The sequence below is a fragment of the Bos taurus genome, chromosome 25, assembly GCF_002263795.3.
Source record: "Bos taurus isolate L1 Dominette 01449 registration number 42190680 breed Hereford chromosome 25, ARS-UCD2.0, whole genome shotgun sequence".
In the NCBI taxonomy this organism is placed as follows: Eukaryota; Metazoa; Chordata; class Mammalia; order Artiodactyla; family Bovidae; genus Bos; species Bos taurus.
In genome coordinates, this window is record NC_037352.1 from 18222114 (window position 1) to 18236588 (window position 14475).

General features: G+C 40.2%; 1 protein-coding gene across 4 annotated transcripts in view; it reads left to right on the forward strand.

Moving 5' to 3' along the window:
* Nucleotides 1-11832: 11832 nt before the first annotated feature.
* The window catches only part of ACSM1 (acyl-CoA synthetase medium chain family member 1), a 64289-nt gene continuing 61646 nt past the window's right edge, over nucleotides 11833-14475 (forward strand). For 3 of the 4 annotated variants that reach the window (XM_015460313.3, XM_005224692.5, XM_005224691.5), the window contains exon 1: nucleotides 11833-11920. The gene's annotated coding sequence lies outside the window, so the exon portion shown is untranslated. 4 annotated transcript variants of the gene reach the window in all.

Below are 14475 nucleotides of genomic sequence, written 5' to 3' on the forward strand. Positions count from 1 at the left end.
ACTGTAGAAAATTCTTAAAGAGATAGGAATACCAGACCATCTTACCTGTTTTTTGAGAAACCTGTATGCAGGTCAAGAAGCAACAGTTAGAACTGGCTGTAGAACAAATGACTTGTTCAAAATTGGGAAAGGAGTACATCAAGGCTGTATATTGTCACCCTACTTATTTAACTTATATGCATAGTACATCATGCAAAATGCTGGGCTTGGTGAATCACAAGCTAGAATCAAGATTGCCAGGAGAATGACCATGCAACCTAACAATTCCACTTCTGGGTATTTATCTGAAGAAAACAACACTGATTCAAGAAGACGGATACAAAAATCCTCAACAAAATTCTAGCAAACATAATCCAACAACATATTAAAAAGATTATACAGCATGATCAAGTGAGCTTTATTCCAGGGATGCAAGGATTCCTCAATATTTGCAAATCAGTCCATGTGATACACCATAGTAACAAATTGAAAGATAAAAACCATATGATTATTTCAATAGATGCAGAGAAAGCCATTGACAAATTTCAACACCCATTTATGACAATAATTCCAGAAAGTGGGCATAGAAGTAACATGCCTCAACATAATAAAAATCATTTACAACAAACCCACACAAACATTATCCTCAATGGTGAAAAATTGAAAACATTTCCTCTAAAATCAAAAACAAGACAAGGATGCCCACTCCTATCACTACTATTCAACATAGTTTTGGAAGTCCTAGCCACAGCAATCAGAGAAAAAAAAGAAATAAAAGGAATCCAGATTGGAAAAGAAGAAGTAACACTCTCACTGCAGATGGCATGATCCTTTATATAGAAAACCCTAAAGATGCCACCAGAAAATTGCTGGAACTAATCAATGAATATTCATCAATCAATAAATATAGTAAAGTTGCAGGATATAAAAATTAATACACAGAAATTCCTTGCATTCTTATACATCAACAATAAAAAATCAGAAAGCAAGATTAAAGAAACAATCCCATTCACCATGGCAATGAAAAGAATAAAATACTTAGGAATAAATTTGCCTAAAGAAACTAAAGAACTGTATACAGAAAACTATAAAACACTGATGAAAGAAATCAAATATGACACAAATAGATAGAGAAACGATGGAGAACACAAATATTATGTTCTTGGATTGGAAGAATCAATATAGTGAAAATGAGTATACTAGCCAAAGCAATCTATAGAGTCAATGCAATCCCTTCCAAACAACAAACGGTATTTTTCACACAATTAGAACAAATAATTTCACAATTTGTATGGAAACATAAAAGACCCCAAATAGCCAAAGCAATCTTGAGAAAGAAGAATGGAACTGGAGGAATCAACCTTCCTGATTTCCGACTATACTACAAAGCCACAATCATCAAGAGTATAGTGCTGCTACAAAGACAGAAATATAGATCAGTGGAACAAAACAGAATGTTCACAGATAAATCCATGCACCTATGGACACCTTATCTTTGATAAAGGAAGTAAAAATATACAATGGAGAAAAGATAGTGTCTTCAACAAGTGGTGCTGGGAAAACTGGTCAACTAGATGTAAAAGAATGAAATCAGAACATTTTCTAACACCATACACAAAAATAAACTCAAAATGGATTAAAGACCTACACGTAAGACCAGAAACTATAAAACTCTTAGAGGAAAACACAGGCAGAACAATCGTTGACATAAATCACAGCAAGATCCTCTATGACCCAACTCCCAGAGGATTGGAAATAAAAACAAAAATAAACATATGGGGCCTAATTAAACATAAAAGCTTTTGCACAATGAAGGAAACTAGAAGCAAGGTGAAAACACAGCTCTCAGAATGGAAAAAAAAATAATACCAAATGAAACAACGGACAAAGACTTAATCTCCAAAATATACAAACAGCTCATACAACTCAATATCAGAAAACAAACCCAATCAAAAAGTGGGTAAAAGACCTAAACAGACGTTTCTCCAAAGAAGATATACAGATGGCTAATAAACTCAAAAACATTCTTAACACCACTCATTACTAGGGAAATGCAAATCAAAACCATGATGAGGTATCATCTCACACCAGCCAGAATGGCCAGCATCAAAAAGCCTACAAACAATAAATGCTGGAGAGGTTATGGAGAAAAGGGAACCCTGTTTTACACTGTTGGTTGGAATGCAAACTTGTACAGCCACTACCGAGAAGTACTCTTGCCCGGCAAATCCCATGGATGGAGGAGCCTGGTGGGCTGCAGTCCATGGGGTCGCTAGGAGTCAGACACGACTGAGCGACTTCACTTTCACTTTTCACTTTCATGCATTGAAGAAGGAAATGGCAACCCACTCCATTGTTCTTGCCTGGAGAATCCCAGGGATGGGGGAGCCTGGTGGGCTGCCGTCTATGGGGTCGCACAGAGTCGGACACGACTGAAGCGACTTAGCAGCAGCAGCAGCATGGAGAACAGTGTGGTGATTCCTTAAGAAACTGGGAATAGAACTGCCATATGACCCAGCAACTCCAGTGTTGGGCATACACCCAGAAGAAACCAGAATTGAAAGACACATGTACCCCAATGTTCATTGCAGCTATTTACAATAGCTAGGACATGGAAGCAACCTAGATGTCCACCAGCAGATGAATAGACAAGGATGTTGACACAATGGAATATTACTCAGCTATAAAAAGGAACATATTTGAGTCAGTTCTAATAAGGTGGATGAACCTGGAGCCTCTTTTATAGACTGAAGTAAGTCAGAAAGAGAAAGACAAATACTGTATATTAACTCCATATATATGGAATTTAGAAAGATGGTACTGATGATACTACATACAGGGCAGCAAAGGAGACACAGATGTAAAGAACAGACTTTTGGACTCATCAGGAGAATACAAGTGTGGGATGATTTGAGAGAATAGCATTGAAACATGTGCATTACCACATATAAAATAGATGACCAGTGTAAATTCAATGCATGAAATAGGGCACCCAAAGCCCATGCTCTGGGACAACCCAGAGGGATAGGGTCTGGAGGGAGGTGGAAAGGGGGTTCAGGATGCAAAGGACACATGTATACCTGTGACTGACTCATGTTGATGTATGGCAAAAACCATCACAATATTGTTAAATAATTATCTTCCAATTGAAGTGCATTAATTAATTTTTAAAAAGATATCCGTTTAGTTCAATTCAGTCGCTCAGTCATGTCTGACTCTTTGCAACCCCATGAAGTGCAGCACGCCAGGCTTCCCTGTCATCACCAACTCCTGGAGTTCACTCAAACTCATGTCCATCGAGTCGGTGATGCCATCCAGCCATCTCATCCTCTATCGTCCCTTTCTCCTCCAGCCCCCAATCCCTCCCAGCATCAGTCTTTTCCAATGAGGCAACTCTTCACATGAGGTGGCCAAAGTATTGGAATTTGAGCTTTAGCATCAGTCCTTCCAAAGAACACCCAGGACTGATCTCCTTTAGAATAGACTGGTTCCATCTCCTTGCAGTCCAAGGGACTCTCAAGAGTCTTCTCCAACACCACAGTTCAAAAGCATCAATTCTTCGGTGCTCAGCTTTCTTCACAGTCCAACTCTCACATCCATACATGATCACTGGAAAAACCATAGCCTTGACTAGATGGACCTTTGTTGGCAAAGTAATGTCTCTGCTTTTGAATATGTTATCTAGGTTGGTCATAACTTTCCTTCCAAGGAGTAAGCCTCTTTTAATTTCATGGCTGCAATCACCATCTGCAGTGGAGCCAAAAAAAAAAAAGAAACTGTTATTATATATAAATAATGGAACACTGTTTCCACTGTTTCCCCATCTATTTCCCATGAAGTGATGGGACCGGATGCCATGATCTTCGTTTTTTGAATGTTGAGCTTTAAGCCAACTTTATCACGCTCCTCTTTCACTTTCATCAAGAGGTTATTGAGTTCCTCTTCACTTTCTGCCATAAGGGTGGTGTCATCCACATATCTGAGGTTATTGATATTTCCCCCAGCAATCTTGATTCCAGTTTGTGCTTCTTCCAGCCCAGGGTTTCTCATGATGTACTCTGCATAGAAGTTAAATAAGCAGGGTGACAATATACAGCCTTAATGTACTCCTTTTCCTACTTGGAACCAGTCTGTTGTACCATGTCCAGTTCTAACTGTTGCTTCCTGACCTGCATATAGGTTTCTCAATAGGCAGGTCAGGTGGTCTGGTATTCCCATCTCTTTCAGAATTTTCCACAGTTTATTGTGATCCACACAGTCAAAGGCTTTGGCATAGTCAATAAAGCAGAAATCGATGTTTTTCTGGAACTCTCTTGCTTTTTCCATGATCCAGAGGATATTGGCAATTTGATCTCTGGTTCCTCTGCCTTTTCTAAAACCAGCTTGAACATCTGGAATTTTATGGTTCATGTATTGCTGAAGCCTGGCTTGGAGAATTTTGAGCATTATTTACTAGCGTGTGAGATGAGTGCAATTGTGCGGTAGTTTGAGCATTCTTTGGCATTGCCTTTCTTTGGGATTGGAATGAAAACTGACCTTTTCCAGTCCTGTGGCCACTGCTGAGTTTTCCAAATTTGCTGGCATATTGAGTGCAGCACTTTCACAGCATCATCTTCCAGGATTTGAAAAACTCCACTGGAATTCCATCACCTCCACTAGCTTTGTTCATAGTGATGCTTTCTAAGGCCCACTTGACTTTACATCCCAGGATGTCTGGCTATAGTTGAGTGATCACACTATCGTGATTATCTGGGTCATGAAGATCTTTTTTGTACAGTTCTTCTGTGTATTCTTGCCACCTCTTCTTAATATCTTCTGCTTCTGTTAGGTCCATATCATTTCTGTCCTTTATCGAGCCCATCTTTGCATGAAATCTCCCCTTGGTATCTCTAATTTTCTTGAAGAGATCTCTAGTCTTTCCCATTCTGTTGTTTTCCTCTATTTCTTTGCATTGATCGCTGAGGAAGGCTTTCTTTTCTCTCCTTGCTATTTTTTGGAACTCTGCATTCAGATGCTTATATCTTTCCTTTTCTCCTTTGCTTTTTGCTTCTCTTCTTTTCACAGCTATTTGTAAGGCCTCCCCAGACAGCCATTTTGCTTTTTTGCATTTCTTTTCCATGGGGATGGTCTCGATCCCTGTCTCCTGTACAATGTCATGAACCCCTGTCCATAGTTCATCAGGCACTCTATCTATCAGATCTAGTCCATTAAATCTATTTTTCACTTCCACTGTATAATCATAAGGGATTTGATTTCAGTCATACCTGAATGGTCTAGTGGTTTCCCTACTTTCTTCAATTTAAGTCTGGACTTGGCAATAAGGAGCTCATGATCTGAGCCACAGTCAGCTCCCATTCTTGTTTTTGCTGACTGTATAGAGCTTCTCCATCTTTGGCTGCAAAGAATATAATCAATCTGATTTCGGTGTTGACCATCTGGTGATGTCCATGTGTAGAGTCTTCTTTTGTGTTGTTGGAAGAGGGTATTTGCTATGACCAGTGCATTTTCTTGCCAAAACTCAATTAGCCTTTGCCCTGCTTCATTCCGTATTCCAAGGCCAAATTTGCCTGTTACCCCAGGTGTTTCTTGACTTCCTACTTTTGCATTCCAGTCCCCTATAATGAAAAAGACATCTTTTTTGGGTGTTAGTTCTAAAAGGTCTTGTAGGTCTTCATAGAACCGTTCAACTTCATCTTCTTCAGCATTACTGGTTGGGGCATAGACTTGGACTACTGTGACATTGAATGGTTTGCCTTGGAAACGAACAGAGATCATTCTGTCGTTTTTGAGATTGCATCCAAGTACTGCATTTTGGACTCTTTTGTTGACCATGATGGCTACTCCATTTCTTCTGCCCACAGTAGTAGATATAACGGTCATCTGAGTTAAATTCACCCATTCCAGTGCATTTTAGTTCGCTGATTCCTAGAATGTCGACGTTCACTCTTGCCGTCTCCTGTTTGACCACTTCCAATTTGCCTTGATTCGTGGACCTAACATTCCAGGTTCCTATGCAATATAGCTCTTTACAGCATCAGTCCTTGCTTCTGTCACCAATCACATCCACAACTGCATATTGTTTTTGCTTTGGATCCATCCCTTCATTCTTTTTGGAGGTATTTCTCCACTGATCTCAAGTAGCATATTGGGCACCTACTGACCTGGGGAGTTCCTCTTTCAGTATCCTATCATTTTGCCTTTTCATACTGTTCATGGGGTTCTCAAGTCAAGAACACTGAAGTGGTTTGCCACTCCCTTCTCCAGGGAACCACATTCTGTCAGACCTCTCCACCATGACCCACCCGTCTTGGGTGGCCCCACATGGCATGGCTTAGTTTCATTGAGTTAGACAAGTCTGTGGTCCATGTGATTAGACTGACTCATTTTCTGTGATTATGGTTTGTATGTCTGCCCTCTGATGCCTCTCACAACACCTACCGTCTTACTTGGGTTTCTCTTACCTTGGACGTGGAGTATCTCTTCACGGCTGCTCCAGCAAAGCGTAGCCACTGCTCGTTACCTTGGACGAGGGGTATCTCTTTGCAGCTGCCCCTCCTGACCTTGAACATGGAGTAGCTCCTCTCAGCCCTCCTGCACTTGCGCAGCCACCGCTCCTTGGATATATGTACTCCCTATGTTCTTTGCAGCATTATTTACAATAGCCAAGATATGGAAGCAACCTAAATATCCACTGATAGATGAATAGATAAAGTGGATGTGGTGTGTATATATATATATACATATATATACACAATGGAATATTACTTGCCATAAAAAGCACAAAAGCATGCCATTTGTGGCAACATGGATGGATCTAGAGGGTATTATGCTAAGTGAAATAAATCAGAGAAAAACAGACTCCCCATGATCTCACTTATATGTGGAAACTAGAAAACAAAACAAATGAACAAACAAAGTAAAGCAGAAACAGACTCATACATACAAAGAAAATGATGGCTGCCAGAGGGGATGGGGATTGGTGGGGGATGAATAAAACAGGTCAAGAGAATTATAGGTACAAACTTCCAGGTATAAAATAAATAAGTCACAAGGATGTAATGTACATATAGGAAACAGAGTCAATATATTGTAACAGTGTGGTACGTTGATGATGTTAACTGGTCTTATTCCATTTATCATTTTATAATGTATAAAAATATCAATTCACTGTTGTACACCTGAAACTAATATAATATTATATTTTAATTACAACTCAGTAATAAAACATTCACCAGAATGTGAATATACTGTGACTTACTCCTTTCCTAGAGTGCCCCAAAATTCACCAGTTTTATGTTTGCCCTAATAGAGAAACACAACCTGCTAATCAAGTGTCAGAATGATCAATCTACCGGATTTAAAATTTTTGAAAGCTAAATGATATTCCCTTTTGCTCTTGCTAATCAAAGAGCAAAAGGGAATATCATTTAGCTTTCAAAAATTTTAAATCCGGTAGATTGATCATTCTGACACTTTCGCTGTTCTTTATCCTATTGTGAGAATGATTTTGATCATATCTCCTTACTCAGTGCATGTCCCATGCTTCTCCAGGCTCTGGAATAAGTGATGTTGAGATCTCATACTTTTAGGGAAAATCTACGACTTACCCAAAGTACAGAATCTGCCTCTCTTCCTTCCACATCATCTTCTTCTCCATTTGGCTTGTATATAGAAATCGCAATATTAAGCCAGTACTTTCAGATTGGCTCACTGTAACTACAAGCATATCTCATTTTATTGTTTCACTTCACTGTGCTTCACAGATATTATGGTTTTTAAAATTGAGGGGATTGGGCAACTCTGAATTGTCAGATGATGGTTAGCTGTTTTAGCAATAAAGTATTTTTAAACTGGATCTTCCCTGGTGGCATAGTGGTAAAGAATCCACCTGTCAATGCAGGAGACACAAAAGATGCGGGTTTGATCCCTGAGTTGGGATGATCCCCTGGAGGAGGAAATAGTAATCCACTCTAGTACTCTTGCCTGGAAAATTCCATGAGCAGAAGAGCCTAGTGGGCAACAGTCCATGGGGTTGCAAACAGTTGGACACAACTGAGCACACACATACCCACACACACATTTTTATAAATTATGTACTTTTTAAAGACATATTGATACTGCACACAATAGCTTACAGTGTATTATAAATGTAACTTTTATATGGACTTGGAAACCAAGAAAAAGTTGTGTGACTCACTTTATCACAATATTTACTTTATTGCAGCAGTCTGGAACTGAACTTGCAATATCTTCAAGATGTGCCTGCACAAGGACATCACTGTCTCTTGTTTTGTTCAAGATGAGATAAAAATACACTACCTCATCCTTCATGTCTTTGTCTAGTCAAAGTCCTTAGATGCCCCAGTAACCCTCAGAACCAAGAAGTAATGACTGTCAAGTCCCTGTTACCCAGTACAGCTTGTGCATAATTTTCCTGGACAATCATTAGCCTTAGAGAATACACAGAGTATTTTTGTGTATGTGTTGATGGCATAAGTTGCCCCCAGATTGTGGCAATTATCTGTTCTGTGGATAGAAGAAAGAACTTACCTGAAAAAGGACAGGGTCACATCACTTAAATTCAATATTATTTCAACATCAGGTTCAGGTTGCAAAATATCAGAAGGGATGGTCATTATATCACATGATAAAAAGTTTGGACTTTATCTTGCCAGTAATGAACTCAGTCAGCAATTTATTTCTAAATGATTACCTTGGTAGCTGAATGGTAAGTGTATCAAAGGAGAATTTGAGACATGCTTAGGAAAAAAGTTCCTTCTTCACAGAACTTGGTAACTTAGTGACTAAATAAGGCAGATCAGGTTAAGGGTAAGGGAGCACAGAAGGATGATGTCTAAGCTTTTGATTAAGTAAACTGGGGTAGGTGATTGTAAGGTTTTCTGAGAGGAATGGTTTGAAGGTGGGGACACAGAATTCAGTTGTGGTCATATTAATTTATCCATGCTATCTATGAAATACGGGGGTTACGACATATTTTAGTAATCAGCTGGATATGTAAATTTGAACTAGAGGGAAGTAAGCATTTTTAATGTGTTTAGGAAATTATTGAGAGACAGTGAGACAGAGAGAGAATAAATGGAATGAGAAGAGCTATTAGCTGTGGATGAGTCCTTGGAGAACAATAATATATTAAGAGAAGAAAAGGGAGAGAATCCTATGATCAATATTGAGAAAGAAGACTCAGAAAAGGTAGGATATGATAACAAAAGTTAGAAGAGAGTAATGCAAGAACTGATTAGCATTAGTGTTTAATTTTAACTATCTTTAACTAAATCTTTGGGCTTCCCAGGCGGCTCAGTGGTAAAAAATCAGCCTGCAATGCAGGAGACATGAGTTTGATCTCTGGGTCAGAAAGATGCCCTAGAGAAAATGTCAACGCACTGCAGTATTCTTGCCAGGACAATCCCATGGCCAGAGGAGCCTAGCAACCCCATGGGGACACCGATTCAGACACGATTTCACAACTAAACAGCAACTAAATCTTCAGTCCACCAAAAGAACCAGTCTGCCTACAGAAGAAGAGAGAGAGGGAAGAAGAGAGCAGAGAAAGGGCACTTGCTCAGAAGAGCAAAACTATTTTCTGAATCTAACATCTAGCTTTTTGATGAAGTCATGATTTTTTTCAGTCATTCTTCTCTACCCACTCATGAGTACTCTTCTACTGTCCATGTCCCTCCAGGGCCCAGGTACTCTGAAAGCAAGAGGGTCCTGAGAGAAGAGAAATAGGCAAGTAAGTAAGAGGGTAAGTGGCAGACCCTGAGGCTGTGAACTGGATCTAGAGCCTGGCCCACAATTGATTTGGGAGGTCCAGATAGCCCAGAAAAAGCCCCACAAAAGCAATGAGAGAATGTGATATCTGAAACCTGTAATGCAGAAAGAACCTTACAGAGAACTAGGCTGATAGAATTTCTGCCATATTTTGATGCTGTTAATACTATCTCCCCACATGGTTCCCAGGACTACTGAGTCAGGAGACGCTTACAGAGAAGAGAACTCAAACCAGTTCTTAAATGCCCTAGACCAGAAGTGACTTTTGTCACTTCCACTTGGAGTTCATTGTCCTAAAGTGGAATTCAATCACCTCACCCTAACTACAGAGGAAACTTGAGAAGGACAGATGTGCACATGGAATCTTTTGAGAATTCTACTGTTTCTGCCACTCACCCATTGTTAGGATGAGAAAATTGAGGTACAAAGGGATTAATAAACCCATTCAGTGTCCCAGAGCTGGTAACTGGTAAAAGCTAGATGCAAACTGAAACTGCCTGGCCCCAGAACCTGTCTATTTGACCACAACACTAGTGTTATAGTTTCACAAGGGAGATGTACTGAGATCCAGAGATTGCCTTGTGCACTGATCCTCCTGTCCCCATTCTATCCTCAAAAGTGACTGCCTCTTCTGCTTGAGTAATAGGGTATTTTTTATTTCATAATATTTAGCTTACTATGTCCAGAGTTATTTCCTCCTCTCCATAAAATAAGAGTTAATCCTGAGCAAGGATTCATCATCAATGCATCGGCCAGGAAGAGCAAGACCCACCTCACAGAAGCCAGGCTTTCCCCTCAGGCCTATCAGGGTGTTCTAGCTGTCTCTGGCAGTCTTTGGCGGTGGCTTTGAGCAGAGGTTTTCCCCCCCTGGTTCAATGGAGGTTGGGAGGGAAAAAGTGCTGGGAAATTTGGGCCAGGATATTAGACATCCCTTGTTCCCTAATGACACCGCAAAATGGCTCTAGAGGAAAACTAACAGAACAAGACACTACCTGTGACAATCCATGCTTATCTAGTGCAACATCAGTATCAACCCACGGTCTACATCCCTGGACCAGGCACTCTACACACTTTACATTGTGCAAAACTTTTGAAGATTTCGTGGGATAAATCTTACTGACAACCCCTGACTCCTCTACCTTTGAGAGGTTAGAGATAAAGTGCTGCCATGGACCATCTTATAAGTGGCTGTGCCAGGATTTAAGCTCAAGACTTTGGGGTTCCAAAGACCTTACATCTTGCTAGCACACTAAGCTATTTCTGTCAGAGTCCTAAGTTCATAAGAGCAGCCAACATTGATTATGCCAAGCACTGTGCTATGTACATTTCATGAATTATTTCACCTAATACTAATAATGACAACCACAAAGAGAAACCATAGGAGAGAGGGGTCACAGTTAGCACTCCCATTTCATAGATAAGGAAACCGAAGTGTAGGAAAAGGATGTCCAAAAAGGTAAGAGAAAGGGTAAGAGGCAGACCCAACCCTTAAGCCAATCTCTCCGCCTCCAAGCACAGGCTTTCTTAAAATGTATTTATCTTTTATTGGAGGATAATTGCTTTACAATGTTGTCGTGGTTTCTGCCATACATCAATGCAAATCAATCACAATTATATCATATATATATATGATATATATATATGATATCTATATCTATATCTATATATATATATATAAGGGATATATATATATCCCTTCCATCTTGAGCCTTACTCCTCCTGCCCCTAACCAAGCACAGGTTTAACTACTAGGTAATGCTGCCACCTGGCTCTCACTTAAATAAGAACACTGGGGACATAAGACTGGGAAAGGGGAGCAGGTTATCCACAGAGAACTTGTGAAAGTGCTCCATTTGGCTTTATTTGTTCATTCAAACCACAAGGCAGGCCCACAATAATTGGAAATTACATTATATAGTTTGTTTTTCTAACTGGCTTTCTCTCCATGAGGGCTTATGATTGCTTTCTGCCCTGTCACACTTGAGAATCTCCTCCCCCCATTTCATTCCTGCCAACTTCTCCACCCCAGCTGTAGTCAGGAACCAATTTCTGTTGTCTAAACACAGAGAGAACTGAACTTCTAATCAGAAGAGAACTGAACTTGCAACGTCCCCATCCAAGACATAACCAAGCGTTTCCTAGACAGTACCAGGTAAGGGACCGCTTCTTTGCGTGTATGTATCTGTGTGTGTTTGTCTGCCATGGGGCAGTGAAGTATATATAGAGCCCTGAACGTGAAATCTAAAGCCCCAGTTTCAATTCTAGCAATGCCACTTACAGACCTGGGGCAAGTCTCTTCTCTGACACTTCATTTCCTTTGTTTCAAAGTGAGGATGGTGAAACTGAGAGAAAGGGATCAGAGGGAATACGTGGTATGCCCAGCACCATGACTGGTGTACTGGTGATTGATTTAATGTCAGATATCTGAATGTGGTAGGCAGTGGGAGGAGGGTGCCAACAGGAGTAAAAAAGACCTAGAAGTTAAAACATTGAGAAAAAAGCTCCATTATGTGAAAGTTTGTTCAAATCACTTAAGGTGAATGCCTTTTATTAACAACATATTTTCTATATATCTAACTTGGTAGGGATTGGCTTCAGTATTTTCTGGGAGTTAGAAGACACCTCAACACTTATTAAGCCCTTATTCTGTATCAGACACAGCACTGAGAAATTGATTATATTGATTATCTCACTAATCCTTACGAAAGCATAGTGAGTATTTTTACTCACTGTACACAGTATTATTACTATGCCCTCCAAGTCTGGAGACATAAACGATGGCCGAGATCATGCACCTGGTACCAAGTGGAGCCAAACCTGGCTCTGTAATGCTGGGATCCTCTGTAATGCACTAAAAATGTTGCCTCATAAAACAAATAGCTTTTTCAGTCCAAATGCTTGTGAAATCAAAGTTCTGTTGTAAGAACTCATCAAGGCACTCTGAACAAGTCATATGAGGTTAAATTTCATTTTAACTGAATTACCTCTTTAAAGACCTCATTTTAACTGGATTACCTCTTTTAAGATTCTGTCTTATATATAGTCACACGCTGAGGCACTGAGTGTTAGGACTTGAACACATAAATTTTGAGGGGGCACAATTCAGCCCATATTAAAGAGTTAATTTCCCCATTATTTCTCTTTCTGTTGTCTTGGTTTTAGCCACTTATTAAGGGGTTTTATGGATTGTCCTTGAGTATTTTAAGGACATGATCCTGTGGTCATGTAAATACCTGTGTATAAAACTAGCAACTGAGTCTGGTGTTCTTGCTCCAGTGGGTTCATGCATGTGAAGAGAGGTATGTGTTGGAAAAAAATGGAAGGAAGAGCAGGATTTTAGAACTATCTCTGCTACTAAATTTGCCTTGCAACTTCACGGAAATCCATATCTGTCTTGGAATCTGGCCCTATGGCAAAGATTTTAAGCTCAGTTCAGTTCAGTCACTCAGTCGTGTCCGACTCTTTGCGACCCCATGAATCGCAGCACGCCAGGCCTCCCTGTCCATCACCAACTCCCGGAGTTCACCCAAACTCATGTCCATCGAGTCAGTGATGCCATCCAGCCATCTCATCCTCTGTTGTCCCCTTTTCCTCCTGCCCCCAATCTCTCCCAGCATCAGAGTCTTTTCCAATGATCAACTCTTCGCATGAGGTAGCCAAAGTATTGAAGTTTCAGCTTTAGCATCAGTCCTTCCAAAGAACACCCAGGACTGATCTCCTTTAGAATGGACTGGCTGAATCTCCTTGCAGTCCAAGGGACTCTCAAGTGTCTTCTCCAACACCACAGTTCAAAAGCATCAATTCTTAACAGTCCAACTCTCACATCCATACATGACCACTGAAAAAACCATAGCCTTGACTAGATGGACCTTTGTTGCAAAGTAATGTCTCTGCTTTTTAATATGCTATCTAGGTTGGTCATAACTGTCCTTCCAAGGAGTAAGTGTCTTTTAATTTCATGGCTGCAATCACCATCTGCAGTGATTTTGGAGCCCCAAAAAATAAAGTCTAGAGTGTCAACAAATACTAGATAGGTAGAATCAGTGGAGAAGCAGATAGCTGTGGCAAAATAAAGAGTGATGGAAACTATGTTGAATTGAAGAAGGTTTCATTTAAATGAAGCAGGCAATTTTCAGGCTTCCCAGGTGGCTCAGTGGGTAGAATCCACCTACAATGCAGGCAACACAGAAGATCCCCTGGAGGAGGGTATGACAATGCACTCCAGTATTATTGCCTGAAGAATCCCACAGACAGTGGAGCCTGGCAGGCTACAGTGCATAGGGTCTCAAAGAGTTGGATATGACTGAAATGACTTAGCATGCACACAGACAATTTTCAGCTCCTGCCAGTTGGTGCCAGGTTGAAATAAAAGTTTTCCAGGCCTTCTAAGTTTTCAAGAGAAATCTTCAATTCATGTTTTAAGGGAAATCTCTCTGTGTTTACATATTGGCAATTCAAATTATTTTTCTCCAAAGGGTGAGAGTCAAACATCTGGGTCAGTTGACATCTTTGGGTCTTTCTTCGCTTAAGTGTTCTGTAGAACAAAAGACAGTGTTGTTTAAAAAAGAAGGGAAAAAAAAGAGTGTTATTGAGGCAGTACAAGTGTGGAGTAGAAAAGAATTTCTAGATACAGAGTACTGCACTCAGGAGTGAGTTTATTAAGGACAAAGATAAAGTGGGCACTGTGAGCACAGTGGGCCAACAACT